This window comes from Oratosquilla oratoria, chromosome 7, assembly GCF_046742065.1.
Source record: "Oratosquilla oratoria isolate Oo_2021 chromosome 7, ASM4674206v1, whole genome shotgun sequence".
In the NCBI taxonomy this organism is placed as follows: domain Eukaryota; kingdom Metazoa; phylum Arthropoda; class Malacostraca; order Stomatopoda; family Squillidae; genus Oratosquilla; species Oratosquilla oratoria.
This window is the reverse complement of record NC_134783.1, coordinates 67,771,987-67,788,853: the sequence shown is the minus strand read 5'-3', so window position 1 is coordinate 67,788,853 and position 16,867 is coordinate 67,771,987.

Here is a 16,867-nt window from a genome sequence, read left to right as displayed (position 1 = left end):
CAAGTCAGACTGCTGTGACACCTGCTATTACAAAGTTTCTTTGCTTTAAAACACAACACTTGCATCTGTTTGTCTGACATTGTTTGCTACAGTCACAGTTGAAGAATCCTTGCCCACCAGAAGCTGTAGACCTGAGGGCTTGACGGGGTGTAATGGTACAGTCTGTGTTGACATCAGTTTCATTTAAAAGTCTCTAAGGACAAAGGTAAAACTGATTCCTGGAATAATTTGTACTCAATATCCCAGCTTTCACTGCAATTCTGTACAAGTCATTTTCATCTCTGTCAACAATAATTCCAATAATGTTTCTTGGGTCACCTCTCCCTCTGTCAACCATAGGAATTGGAACAGCAACATTGTCTCCAACTTCACCAGCCTTTATATCAATACGAGAGCGCTTTACCATTCGATCTGCTTGGGATAACTGTGACTCATGTGCTCTTGTACGTTGATTGTTTATGTCTTCAAGCCGCTTGTCAACGGGTGCAGAATTCTCGCTCACTGCTTGTGGCTGGTTGGTTGCTGGTAGTGATGTTGACTCACTGATAGGAGCAGGTGGTTGCTCACCAGAGACAGAAGGTTGCTCATCAATATCTTCACGTGTGGCAGAGATTTGCACATCAGTTTCATCAGAGGTGGCTGAAGTACTGCCAGAAGATCATCTTCAGATTTTAGTCTTTCAAGTATTTCAGGCGGGAGACTAGACGATGCCAGGCCAACTTTAGGGTCTTTTTCAAACATGGCTTTGTATGGTGTTTTATTTATTCCAGCATGGTGAGCACAATTCTTCTGTTGCTGAACAAATTTAAATCCAACTATCCAGTCCTGCGTATTATTGTAACTCATCCATGCCACTAGAATATCTTTGATATCAGCATTTGCTCTTTCCACAGAGAGGATGTCTGGGTTTGCCATGAACTAGTTTGAGCTGAGGCTACAACTGCTTTAATTCTGTGATAACCTGAGCTGGAAATTCTGAACCATTTTATACAATATTTTTATGATATGATGATTTATGAATAAAATTTCAAAAGTAAAGCTTCTGTTGTTCTATGTATTTACTATTATCAGGGATTTCATGAAATAACTCGAGTATCATTTCATTAAATACATGAAACCCTAGATATTTTAGTAATTTCATGAAGGCCCTAAATGAAACAGTAATTTCATAAATTCCTTGAAAGTTTTAGGGATTTCACGAAATCCCTAGTTTCACAATCATATTGTAACATATATATATATAATACTACATATGTGCTACGACATATCTTTGTTGTGATATATATATATATATATATATATATATATATATATATATATATATATATTCTTGTAGGTAGACGATGTTAAAGGATATTGAAGTTTATTTTCTAGTAAAAGAGGTATGGAAGGCAGATGTGGAGGGAGTGAACATGAGGGGACGTCCTAGGATGAGGTGGATGGATATGTGAAGGGGGCTTTGGGGAAGAGGGGAATGTCTGTTGAGGAAGGACGGGAGAGGACAGAAGACAGAGGGGAATGGAGAATGATTGTATATGGATGATGTTGTGATGCATGAGGTGGAATTGGCGGGGGAATGGTGGGTGAGGTAGTATGTGTGAGCAAAATTTGACGCAGCCCGAAGGGATTTCTCCCCCGTTTTCTCCTTTTATGCAATGGGGGGACGGAGAGGGGGGATCGCCGATTTAATCAAGCGGCCTTGCTGTGGATGTGCTGTGTCTTGTGACACTGCTTCTGACCCAGGGCAGTGGACAAGGTGCAGGGATGACCCGTCATCCAGGAGGTGCTAAGATAAGAGGGAGGGTGGAGGGGTGTGGAGTGTATTCAGGGATGGAATGGGTGGGAATGATTTTATGCCTTTTCCTTTTTGGCTACCTCCCTTGTAAGGGGGAAAAGCCTTGGTATATGTATGTATGTATTTCATTATAAGTTTCTTCCGTATATTCTCTATACGACGTACAGTTGACTTATCTTGTTCAGTGAGTTTGCCAGCAATATTCTAATTATGGCCGACGTTTCGAAACTGTCTTGTTCTATCTTCAAGGGCGAAGTACGGCGTCCTTTTGTGTATGCTATTTATATACGGGACGTGTGGATCACAAAGGTTGTAGTGGGGCTGAAGTTGTCGTGGGCTAATGAGCGTGTGTGATATTTTACCTCCTGTTACCTCTCCTGGTGGTCGAAGCATTGAGGACCATCCTTCTTGGGAACATTTTTTGACTGAGGGCAATGTTTGAAGAGCCTCCACTTTTATTAATGGCTGCTTTATTTGGATATGTAGGGCTTCTAGGATTAGCAGCCTGAGGGGATCATGCTCTCTGTCTATTATGGTGGTGTTCTGATCAAGGTTTTTTCTTGTTAATGATCTGTTGTGTGTGGAAAGGAAATGGATTTAATAGCTTTATTGCTAAGGTGACATGTCAATCACCTTGTTAGTTTTGTGTTTGTCATACCAATATATGAATGGGAGCCACATTCCTCACTATTGCTAATGTATTGGTAAACAACGTGGTTGTCTTGTAAAAGTGTTTTTGTGGTGTTGGGGCAATTGCGTATAATTAGCTGGGCGGTCTTCTTTGTTCTGTAGTATATTATGATTTGGATGTGCTTTGTTGGGTCGATTGGTTGTACATTTCTTTGGATGATATGACTTATATTCCGTGGACATGTGGCTCTTATAGTATATTTTGATGGAAATTTAATTTGTTGTGTTATTGTTTCCATTGTTATAGAATTTGTTAAGATATGGTTGAGTTGTTTGAGGGACATCTGAGTTGGTTAATCCGTTATTGAAAATAACTTGTGTAACTATTTCTTGATGTCTTTAAGCCCAGGTGGAACAATGGGAAAGGGCCCATCTGACATAAGCGCTGATGGTGGACCATAAGTAGCGCTTAGGGCATTCGTTGTTCCCGTTCAAGCAGAGTCCGGCATTGGTTGGCTTAGTATACTTTTGGACAAAGATATCGTCTACATATTTGCAGTATATAGAAGGCCGGGCTGCTGTGAGAACCACGGTCTCGATGGTTCCAATGTAGAAATTGACGAACAGTACAGCTAGAGGGCTGCCCATTACTACTCCGTCGATTTGCTTATACATATACATATACATATACATATACATATACATATACATATACATACATACATATATATATATATATGTATATATATATATATATATATATATGTGTGTGTGTGTGTGTGTATATATGTATGTATATATATATATATATATATATATATATGTATATATATATATATATATATATATGTGTGTGTGTGTGTGTGTGTATATATATTCGACATTTCATTTCAGTGGTGGCGCAGATCACGATCTAAATCTGAGTTTTGAGATCTCCGAGTGTTCCAAGTTTTCACAACTGTATAATTTCATACAGAAGTTTAGAACCAAAATGAATAAAAAGATTATTGAATGATAGGCAGAACAAAAATTATAAGGCCCGACACAGAATTTATGAAACAAGGACCTAACTAGTTTTGAATAACGAAAGAAACTAGAACAGAAGAATACTCAGATATACTAGACTTGGTGATGCAAGCAGACAAACATATCCTAAAAATACATCAGATTGATCCAAACAATTTGTATATATGACATACCTTTTATTTCAAGAGAATTATTGTATATAAAGATAGGATGAATACTCAACGACGAAACCTATTCTTTCATTGTTCAGGAATATTGTGAGTTATGGATGTCCGCAGGTCGCAGGGTCTACTTAAATAAAATCGCCTAGAGTCAGCAGAAACCAACAGAAGAGGAGGAAGAGGAGCAGGAGGAGGAGGAAGAGGAGGAGGAGAAGGAGAAGGAGAAAGAGGAGGAGAAGGAGAAGGAGGAGGAGGAGGAGGAGGAGGACTAGGAGGAGGAGGAGAGTGAGGAGTAGTGGGAGAAGGAGGAGGAAGGAAAAGGAGAGCACTATGCAATATGATACTCTCGTATTATGGCACAGTTTGCCGGTTGACAAAACGCTAATGTTTAGCTCAACAATACATCAATTTAGTGTAATCTAGAGCTGAAGCCAATAATATACAGCGCATTACGCAGTGCAGAGCATTTTACCTATCTAATGTAAAAAAAATTAAAATAAAATAAATGTAGCATACTCTGCCTATTTTTTTTTCCAAAAGTATGCAGTATTACTGTGTAGTTGCAATTTAAAGAAAATGCATTGTATGCGGGATCAAGTCATATCTTTATATAGAAAAGATGAAGAGCCTAGATCAATGACCACCTTACTACGGCCGAAGCCGTCACAACGAAATATATGATATTATAATTAGAGAAATAAGTCATCACAATAACGTATAAAAGATTGGCTTCGAACAATGATATTGGGTAATGAGCTTCAGTCAACAGACTTCTAGATGGGCTGGGGCCTTTTTTTTATACTTGACAGTTTCTTATAAATTAAGTGTATACAATCAATAAGTCTTATAATAGACCGATCTGCATATCGGCTCAACTGAGCCTTCTTCAGGGAGTGGTACTGGTGTCTTTTTTTTTTTTTTTATTCGGTAGATGATGTTTATCTACACACGGGCCTTTCTCCATTCGGAGGCCCGTAAGTGTTGAGCCGCTCTGTGTTCAGCTACTCCGGCGTTTTTGTAGTTATCTGGGCGGAGGGTATCCGACCAGGATGTGGGCGAGCCGTTCTATGTTTTCGGTGATGTTGTAAACTATGTCGGCTCCAGTCTTCCAAGCTTCGGGGGCCATGGGGTGTACTGGTGTCATCCATGAGTGGTATTTGACCACAGGAAAAATATTGACTGGGAGAGATCACTAGATATTTGGAAGATGTTCATAAATCAGAATAAAACTTTACATCTTCTCTTGCTTCTGGCCTACCCTGTGTTTTCATGTTGGGTAGTGCTAATAAGTCGAGTGCCTGTATATTCAAACTTGGGTTCCTGTCCTTGATGTAAAGGGACCTCAATTATGTTTAATTTCTTTGGGTCCATGTATGTTTACAGACTTTTCGTGTTCTTTTCCAGTATCACACGGATACCACATTACTCGCGAAAAGCTGGAAAAGAACACGAAAGTTCTGGAAACATGCATGGACCCAAGGAAATTAGAAATGATTGAGGCCCTTTAGATCAAGGACAAGAACCCAAGTTTGAATATACAAGCACTCGACTTATTAGCACTACCCATCATGAGAACACAGGATAATCCAGAAGCCTGAGACGAAGTGAAAATTAATTTTGATTTATAAATTTTTTCCAATTATCTAGTGACACCTGTACCACTCTCTGAAGAAGGCTCAGTTGAGCCGATATCCATAACTGAGATTATGATCGCCTACACAGAAGTTCTATAGAAATTAGACCGTACAATACGGTGATTAGTAAGAGCTATAGAAACTATCTGCAAGAAAATTATCATTGCAGAAAATAGCATCACCTTCAACAAAATATAAATAAAATAGAATAAGATAAAAGAAATAAGATAGAATAAAAATAAAATAGAAAAATTAAATTAAATTAATTAAGATAAAATAAGATAAGATAAAAAAAAAAAAAAAGAACAAGGACAGGAGAATACTCCAAAACTATAATCTCTTTACCAGTGAATCGTTAAAGCAGTGCGCTATCTGACCTATTTTTCTTTTTCTTTTCCCTTATTCTTTTTCCGCAAAGCTGTAAGGTAACGTGGGAAAAAGACCCGGCAATAATCGAGATTCTAAATTCGTTGTAATGACCGTCTCAAAAGGGCTCTTACGTCTTCCAGAGCGTGGATTCTTCAGCAACTCTGATTGGCTAACATTATTCTAGTGTCATTGGCTGTAGGGCTGTGACGTCACATAAGCCCTCTGGTTGCTCCAAACGATTTTTATCAGTTTGACGAGAGCCGTCCTTGATTAAACAGATGAAAACGCAGAATATTTTTTGTCTATTATAGCTATCGTCAAGCGATTTAATTTAGTTTACCCCTTGATGTATGTTTCCCCTCAGCTGATTGAAATCATTTGGTGGAGGATAGAATCTACCGTACATACGAATCGGGATAAGTAGCTAAGGGCTTCTTCCTGGGTCTCCTCTCAGCTGAATAAGATCGCCTGTTGGTAAACAAAATAAATATACAAGAGGAGTTAACCAAAGTTTTAAAGGAGAGCAACTTACAGGCTTTATTCTGGCTAACGCCAGACTGTTTTAATCAGCTAAGGATAACCTACTAGAATTAAAGGATTAAAAGTTCTTCTTTTGTTGTGACAGGACTTATACATTTTCATCATACTGATTCTATCTAACCGAAGGAAAAAATTTACAAAATTAATGTTATCTCTTTCAACATGGTGACGCAGTTCTCTACATATTTTGTTCGGGATAATGTCTCGATTTTTTTTTTTAGCCAAAAAATGAACTCTGAGGAGAATGTGGGTCGCGGTCGGCAGAGAGTCTTTTTCACTTTTCAGTCTGTCTCCTTCATTTGATCAAAATCGTCTCATGTTAGCCAGAAAAAAGTACTAAAGTTGTGTCACCACATTGACGGTGTCTATCAGAGAGAGAGAGATAGATAGATAGAAAGAGAGAGAGAGCGAGAGAAAAGAAAGAAGAAAAAAATACACAATGGGATATAATGCAACAATACAGCACGTGAATGGAACATGAGGTTGCAAATTACAACACAACGCAGTCTTTATGATAACATGTCAATCCATTTATCACACGATCATCCCTCTCTCTCCTTTCAGTCAAAGGTTTGACCATTGACTGAATGAAACTGCCTATCATTAGCCAGAACAAAAGCTTTAAAGTTAGCCACCTGGTTGAAGGAGGTTAAATTAAATGTTTATAACAATCTTGGTTAACGTATTAATATTCCCAGTTCCGTAATCTTCCCGTAGATGAATAAAGTCGTCTAGATTTGTCCAAAACAAAATATATAAGGAATGTCATTGAAATGAATCTAAGTACCCAACATAATAGCGGCGTAATAGTGTCAGCAAGGATAGAAGTGCTGGTAAACTATTAATGGACAAAACAAAGAAAATAATACTATAATATACAAACAATGCTTACGCTCAGTGATGAATTATGCGAGTCCAGCATGGGCACCTAATCTCAGTGAGCACCTTAACACCCTTCAGACCATACAAAACAAGCATTAAAAACAATTATAGGCTGCACATATACAACACCTACAGACCACCTACACTATGAAACAAAAGTCCTCAAAAAAAGATCATCTTGACATGAGAGGCACACGAGCAATTGCTGCAGCCTCCACAAACACAGCACACCCGCTACACTACATAGCAGAATACCCCCCCCAAAAAACAACAACAAAAAAACCATATCACACACAAATACGCTCTTCTTTTCCTCCAAAACCACTAAATACCAGCTTCCGGAGACATATTCATAATCACATCACTCACTGCTCCGTTAACACACTAAATGATAACACATTGCTGCATGCCAGACTCCCTGATATCCATCCCTCTGAATCCTCTCTCCCACGAAAGGACAGAGTCCACCTGGCCAGACTGCGATGCGGCCACCACCCAGCCCTTCCAAGCTACCAGAAGAGACTGGATGACTGCATTGTGGACAAATGCCCAGGATGTGACACTTCACCCCATACTATTCAACACGTCATGGAAGACTGCATTATACACTATCACGCACGCAAATAACACAACACACACTCTATAAAGGATTTGTGGGAAAACCCCGTTTCGGCCGTAGCATTCCTTGGGGAGGCGGGACTGCTCGGACAGACAGTCCAGGGGACATCAACAACAACAGCAACTACAATCTATAATAAGAACAATATTTGAAACGCGATGTTTCGAACCTCAGAAAGACCAAATGATACTGAAGCATCACAGCACAAGAAACCGATAGAACCTCAAAACATCACGTGATTCTGAAGGCCTTACTAATCATACATGAACTCGATATTCACGTGATTTCGATACAGACTCGAATGTTAGAAATATCACGTCATTATAGATAGTGCACAAGGACAAATCAGTGTCACGTGATATGATGAAATTTCGATGTCATTATATATAACGTTAATTGCTTTGGGTCAACACACTTTCTCGGTGGGTGGAATCAATTTCCTTCCGTATCGATAGTCGTTAGGTTATATAGATTTCGTGCTTACACGGGCCACCGCAGACAACAACAATAACAACAACAACAACAATACCACCTCCACTACCAACAATAATAATAACAACAACAGCACACCGCCACCATCACCACCAACAAAAATAACACCAACAACAATAACAATGGTAACAACAACAACAACAACAACAACAACAACAACAACAACAACAACAACAACAACAACAACAATAATAATACAGGCCGATTCAATACCCGATAAAATAATAAGGGAGGAACTGCTCAGCCATAAACTTTGTACCACAGGACAGTTCAACTCCAAACTTTGTGACATACGACAGCTCAAAGAGAAACTTTTCGCATTATGAAATATAGCACGGGACTCTGACAGTGGAACGTGAAATAAGGCTTGGATCGGTGGCAGTAGCATAATTCAAAACTATGCTGCACAGGGTCGGAACAGCGGGAATTATGCTAGGCGTGGCACTTGCGTTTACAGTTCTTCCTCTTCTTCTTCTTCTTCTTCTTCTTCTTCTTCTTCTTCTTCTTCTTCTTCTTCTTCTTCTTCTTCTTCTTCTTCTTCTTCTTCTTCTTCTTCTTCTTCTTCTTCTTCTTCTTCTTCTCCTTCTCCTTCTCCCTCTCCCTCTCCCTCTCCCTCTCCTTCTCCTTCTTCTTCCTCTTCCTCTTCTTCTTCTTCTTCTTCTTCTTCTTCTTCTTCTTCTTCTTCTTCTTCTTCTTCTTCTTCTTCTTCTTCTTCTTCTTCTTCTTCTTCTTCTTCTTCTTCTTCTTCTTCTTCTTCTTCTTCTTCTTCTTCTTCTTCTTCTTCTTCTTCTTCTTCTTCTTCTTCTTTTTCTTCTTCTCTTTCTTCTTCTTCTTCTTTTTCTCGTTCTTCTTCTTCTTCTTCTTCTTCTTCTTCTTCTTCTTCTTCTTCTTCTTCTTCTTCTTCTTCTTCTTCTTCTTCTTCTTCTTCTTCTTCTTCTTCTTCTTCTTCTTCTTCTTCTTCTTCTTCTTCTTCTTCTTCTTTTTCGTCTTCTTCGCGTTCTTGTTGTTGTTGTTGTTGTTGTTGTTGTTCTTCTTCTTCTTCTTCTTCTTCTTCTTCTTCGCGTTCTTCGCGTTTTTCTCCACGTTCTTCTTCGCGTTCTTCTTCACGTTCTTCTCCCTTTTCGCGTTTTTCTTCTTCTTCTTCTTCTTCTTCTTCTTCTTCTTATTCATCATATTCTTCTTCTTCTTCTTCTTCTTCTTCTTCTTCTTCTTCTTCTTCTTCATCTTTGTCTTCATCTTGTTCTTCATATTCTTCTTCCTCCTAATCTTTATTTTCTTCTTCTTTCCAATCGTATGTTTTAATTTCTCTTTCATCTTCTTTTCTTGATTTTTCCTTTCTCATTTTTTACCGTTAAATGTGTTTTTTCTCAATATATTTTATTTTTGTTATATTCATTTCTTATCGTGTCTACTTTAGCGTTGTTAAATTCTTTAGCTACATTTGGTTGTATTCAGAATACTTTACCCTTTTTTCTGGTGTAAGAATCTATAGTGGCATACGTGTACACATGTGTAAACGTGATTACAAAACTGAAAACTTCATTCCTTACACACCACCTTGACACACACACACACACACACACACACACACACACACACACACACACACACACACACACACACACACACACACACACACACACACACACACACACACACACACACACACACACACGCCCGCCCGCACGAACGCACGCACCCGCGAACGCACGCACGCACGCACGCACGCACCCACACCGCACGCACGCCGCACGCACGCGCGCACGCCGTACACATGCACGCACGCACGCACCCACGCACGCACGCACGCACCCACGCACGCACGCACGCACGCACCCACGCACGCACACACACACCTACGCACGCACACACGCACGCACGCACACACGCATCAACGCACGCACGCACCCACGCACACACCTAGACCGAATAATGATAAAGAAAAAATGAAAAAAAGATTAGTTTGATTCATCCCAGACTTGAATAAGCAGCAACAGAATGTTAAAAAAGACGATTCAAAAGCCAGCATATCACCAGGATTACGGGAGAGACATATTGACTGCTGCAGAAGATTAAGGAGGCTTTTCACGATATGTATGGAGAAATTGTAGAAAAAAAAAACATAGAACCGATATATATTCCAAGAAGAGAATATGTGGTAGTAGTATGATCTCCACGCAGAGTAAAGGGTATAAGCAAGATAGAGAGAGAATACATAGGGCAGCAACCTAATTCCCAACCTTGCAGATAAAACATATGAAGAGAGATTCAATTCACCTGGTCTGCCAACACTGAAAGATCGAAGAAAAAGAGATGATATAATTACATACATATCATATATCAACAGCTATTCCCACCTTTCAAGGAGGGTAGCCAAAAAGCAGAGGCATAAAATTCACTTCCACCTACTCCATCCCTACATACTCTACTCCCATTTACTCCCCTCTCACTTATCTTGGCTCCTCCTGGATGATGGGTCATCCCTGCATCTCGCCCACTGCCCACTGACCAATGTAGCAAGACACAGCATATCCACAGAAAGGCCACTTCATTTAATCGGCGACCCCTCTCTCCCACCCACACCCTTCCATGCATCACACCATCATCCACACACAGCCATTCCCCATTCACCCCATCCTCTGTCCTCTCCATTCCTTTCTCAACAGACAACCCCCTCCTTCCCAATGCTTCTTTTACCCCATCCATTCTTCTCACCCTTGGTCGCCCCCTCATTTTCACTCCTTCCACGTCTGCCTTCCACACCTGTTTTACTAATCGTTCTGCATTCATTCATTCCATGTGTCAAAAACCATCCCAATACTCTTTCATCCACCCTATCTCCTAACTCCGTTTCCACCCCCGTTCTCCTCCTCACCTCCTCGTTTCTCACTCCAACCATCCTAGTAACCCCCACCATACTTCTCAGGTATTTAATCTCAAACATATTCAAACGCCTCCTCTCTTCCTTTCTTATGCTCCATGTTTCTGCCCCATACAGTGCTGTCGGCACAATCACTCTTCCATACAATCTCCTTTCAGCATCCCTTCCCAAATGTCTATTTCTCATTACATTTGTTTAATCCCCCAAGGTATTTACTTGCTTCTCTCAATCTACATTCTACCTCTATTTCCCCCTTTCCCGCCACATTTGCACTCAAGTATCTAAAAATATCCACCTCCTCCAGTCTCTCTCCCTTAATACACACTTCCGTTCTGCTGTTACTTTCTCCCCTTGTACATCTCACCACCCCACCTTCACCCACATTTATCATTAACTTCCTTCTTTTGCACACCTTCCCAAAGTCTGTCACCAACTCCCCCCCTCCCCCCCTGGAACTGCCACAAACACAGTGTCGTCAGAAAACAACAACTGGCTTATCCCTCATTTTTCTTAATTTTCTTTAACCATCTCCAATCCCCGGCCCATTACCCTTGCGTTTACCTCTCGCACCAACTCCTCTATGTATAAACTGAACAGCCAAGGGGACATAACGCATCCATGGCGAAGTCCCATCTTTACCTCAAACCACTCTCTCCATTTCTCATTCTAACACAAGTCTATTACTCTCGTAAAAATCCTTGACTGCTCTTAACAGCTTTCTTAGTATCCCATTTATCCGCAATACCTCCAACAGTACCCTCCCGTCAGCTCTGTCATAAGCCTTTTCCAAATCCACAAAGGCCTATAAAACATTCTTACCTTTTCCTAAAGCTTTCCCACATATCTGGCTCACCACAAAAATCTGATCCACGCTAACCCAACCTGTCCTAAACCCACACTATTGTTCACCAATTACTACTTCTTTTCCTCTGCTAATCCTCCAATTAAAACCCTCCTATAAGCCTTCCCAACTACACTCAACAAACTGATCCCTCTGAATACTTGTCCCCTTTTTCCTTGTAAATTGGAACTATACAGGCACTTCTCCAGTCCTTCGGCACTCTAATCTCTTTAAGACAAACATGAAACCTCACCAGCCAGTCCACCATCACTATACCTCCTTTTTTAGACACTCCGTATGATACCCATCCAACCTATGTGCCTCACCTGCTCTCATCATTTCAATAGCAACTTTCACGTCATCTTCATATATTCTCCGCTCTCAACTTACCTTGCACAAAAAAATCTCATATTCCACCACTCTCTCCCCTTAGAACATGTACATCCAAAACTCTTCCTACTCTTCTCCTGGTTATCATTATGTAGTCCATTTAAGCCCTATCTGAGGTGTGAAGACAGAATGAGTGGTAGGGTGGTGAATTTAAACGCCAAGAATCCGTTGAAGTTTTATTACTGACGTTTCGTCCAACTAAGACTTCTTCAGAGAGTACACAAATAAGACAATGTCAACTTATATATCCACCCTACCACTCAAAGCCCTATCTATCACCTTTGCATCCACCACCCTCTCCCATGTGTACTTATGCTTGACTTTTTTTTTCCTAAACACTGTATTTGTTTTCATTAAAAAAAATTCTAGACACATCTCCACCATCAACTCACCACCATGATTTTTTCCTGGAACTCCACACTTCCCAACCACTCCGTCTATTGGTTCCTTTCCTACCCTAGTATTAAGATCTCCCAACACCACTACAATTGCATTTCTCCCTAAACCTTTTATGCACTCATTTAAATCTATCAAAAAGGCTCCCTTTCCTCTACACTATTCTCACTACCAGGCCCATATGCACTTACAAAAGCCCACATCTCCCCTTCCAGTTTCACCTTCATCCACATTATCCATGAAGAAACCTCCCTCCACTCCACCACATGTTTACCTATCTCTTCACTTACTAGTATATCCACCCCTTCTCTCCCTTGTCCTCTCTTCACTTTTGATACCCTCCCAACTACACTTCCAAACTCAAACTCGGCCCTCCCTCTCAACTTTGTTTCACTCAATGCCAACACATCCAATTTTCTCCTCACAAACATACTGCTTATCTCTTCTCTTTTACTCTCATTGAGAGAAGAGATCTTTTGATTAGGGATAGGAAGTCTTTTAGAAAAAAAAAATCCATATAAATGCATAAACCTTGGAGTAGCCTATAAGATGATATAGCACAAACTGGAATAATGCGTGAATTCAAAGCTAAACATGATAATTGGAAAATAAATATATAGACCTAGTTCGAACCATCCGTGAATTTGAGGCTTTATATGATAAATTGGAGATTAGGAGATAGGCCAGATGAGCATTGCTCTTTTCTTGGATAATACATTTGGGTAAACACACACACACACACACACACACACACACACACACACACACACACACACACACACACACACACACACACACACACACACACACACACACACACACACACACATACACACACACATACACCGAGTAACGACTCGGTGGCGCAGTTGGTAGAACGATGAACTACTAGCATGGTGGTGCGCGTAGTGCTTGGTTCGAATCCTGCCCAGGGCCGAAATTAATTTCGGTACAGCTGCGCTTCGGGTCGTTACTCTGACTCTCGTGGGCGGGGAGTTGGGTGTGTGTGTGTGTGAAAGGTCATAGCATTACCCATAGATCGGACCTACGAGCTCTGAGCTCTCTTCCAGGAGGGAAATAGCTGTCGATCACGAGTCGAACACGTGATCCAAAAGACCAAGTGAAAAAAGTGAATACACACACACACACACACACACACACACACACACACACACACACACACACACACACACACACACACACACACACACACACACACACACACACACACACACACACACACACACACAAACACACACACATATACATACACATACATACACACACACTCACACACACACACACACACACACACACACACAAACACACACAAAACACACACACACACACACACACACACACACACACACACACACACACACACACACACACACACACACACACACACACACACACACACACACACACACACACACACACACACACACACACACACACACACACACACACACACACACACACACACACACACACACACCGAGCTGTCAACAGCTGTCAACTAGAGTTCCGTAGGCTGCCGAATAAGACGAAAATTCTCAACAGTGCAAGGAAAGCAAGAGGCCTGGGTTGTATTGAGTGGGAGGGGGAGCACTTGTGGTTGCCCAAAATGATCTCTGTGCAGTGTTGAAAGTGTCTATCGTGAGAAAATGCAAGGGAATCAAGGAGGAACAAGGGAAAACGGTGACGAGTTTCATTCGAATGTCGACATATACGCAGAGCACTCTGGAGGCGCTATACCTAAACAAAATGTAGATAGAGGCTTTGAGACCCCAAAGAGGATTGGTATATTGTACGGCGATGACCTATTTTCTGGCTTTGGTAAGTATGAAAAAAGAAATTTGAGTAGAAGATGTATCATAATAAAATCTCGTGGGAGAGAAAATTCATGGAATTAAGGAAAGAGATTGTGGTATTAAGGAAAGACTAGTTTGAAGTCAATAGAGAGGTGTGTGAACTAAAGGAGAAGAATTCCGAAATGACAAAACGAGTTAAGTGAATTAAGAAAAAGAAAAAAAAAAAAAAGGAAAAGAACTAATTGAGGTTAAATGTGAAAAGATGAAAAACAATTATACATCCAATAGTGAGAACATAAAAAAGGGTAAATCACAAAATACGGCAATGTTTAAAAGAATTGAAGAAAAATTAGGGGAGGAAAAAATGCAGAAAATTAAGAAATTGAATGAAAACAGAAAAAAAAAGTAATAGCTTTTAAAGAAATAGTACAACAACAGATACAGGAAAATACAAAGGACACAATTATACAAATAAACAAAGAAAAAGCAAATTGGGTAAGGGCTACAGTGAATAGAAAAAAGTGTATTGTAGTATGTAGTTCAGAGAAAAGAGAGAAAAAATTACAAAAACAGTTCTAAAAGAAGTACAAGACAATAGCCAAGAAGTAGAAAAAGAAATAGAGGAAATATATAGAATGGGACAATATTCTAAAGAAAGAAATCAACCCCTAAAGATAAAACTATGATTACAAATGATAGCAGAAGACATATTGGTTAAATCAGGTAATTTAGCAAAGTGTAAACATTACAACAATATATGGAGAAAATATGTATATAAATGTTAAAGGAAAAAAGAGAGAAGACATTAAGAGATGAAGCTCTAAAAAAAAAAAAAAAAAAAATATGGGGACAGACAGCAAGGAGTTTTATTGGAGAGTTTAGACATGAGGCTGAGAAAATGGTACACCAAGGTAAGCGAAACGAAAGCAACAGAAAACGGGATTGAGAATAAATAAACAAGAGAATAAATAAACAAACAAATAAATAAATAAATAAATAAATAAATAAAAGTGGCCTATACTAATATAGATGGATCTATCTCAGGATTGAGTGAACTAAATGATTACCTGTCAGAAGAAAAAGCAGATATAATGGGAATTGTGGAGACCATATTAAGGGGTCCACTACCACCAAATAGTGTTGGACATGGGTTATATAATTGTTGGATAAAAATAAAATAAAATAAACGAAAAACAGGGCAGAGAAACCATGTTTTTGGCCAAGAAAAGCTTAAATGTGACAAATGTTGCAGTGAGTAAAAACAGTGTAAAAATGATCATGATAAAAGTTGAAGACAGCGAAATGAAAAGTAGAAAGTTTGGGGTGATTTGTGTGTCCCCAAAAATGGGCTATTAGAAAAATGGTGAACGTTCCAAAATGCTAGAAAATACAAAGCATTAAACGAGATGCTGAAGGATGGAGGTAACCTAGTACTTGCGGAAGATACTAACTGCAAGGAAATCTGTTGAGAAGGGATGATGGTGAAAGACTGAGAGGACCTATTGAGAAATGTATTACTTGACATGACTATAGAACATATAATGACACAATGGGTAAAATACAATAACAGATACAGTAGTAATGAAGAATCCTCGAGACTAGATTTTATATATACGGCAGAACCTGAAATTGTGGATAAAATTGAATACAAGACACAATTTGGGAAGAGTGACCACATAAACAAAGGTTGAACTAAAGGAGGAAATATATAGAAAAAAAATAAGAAATACAGAAATGGAAGACTGATGTACAGTAAAAAGGACATCGGGAAACTTAAGAAATTCTTTTCAAAAGCAAATTGGAAAAACTTCTTCAAAGAAGAGGCACAAGTGGAAGAGAAATGAATGATTTTGATGGAAATCTATAATGAAGGAGTGAATAAATACGTAACAAGAGAGAAATAGTAAAAGGTGAATTTTAAGTGTTGGTTCAACAGAAGAAGAAGTGAGACGAAAAATAGAAGAGATAAAGCTTGGAAAAGATGGAAAAATTATATAAAAAATGGAAAGTGGCAAATATATATCAACCATAGAAATGAATATGTAAAAGTGCGCAGAGAGGAAAAAGAAACTACAAAAAAGGCATAGAAAAAATGTAAAGATCAAACCAAACTATTCTGTAGATATCTGAATGGTAAACATAGAAATAAACAGGAAATGGTAAAACCACCCCACGGAAATATAAAATATACAGGATATTTAGAAATGGTTGAAGTCATAAACAACCACTTCATATCGGTTTTCACTAGAGAAAAGGTACTGCTTTGGGACGAAGGAATTGAAGCACGATTACTCCACAATAGGGAAATAATTATAATAATACAAAAAGAAATAATGAATCAACTAACCAACCCTGATGTCAGGAAATCACACGGCTCAGACGGAATTGCAAATTGGA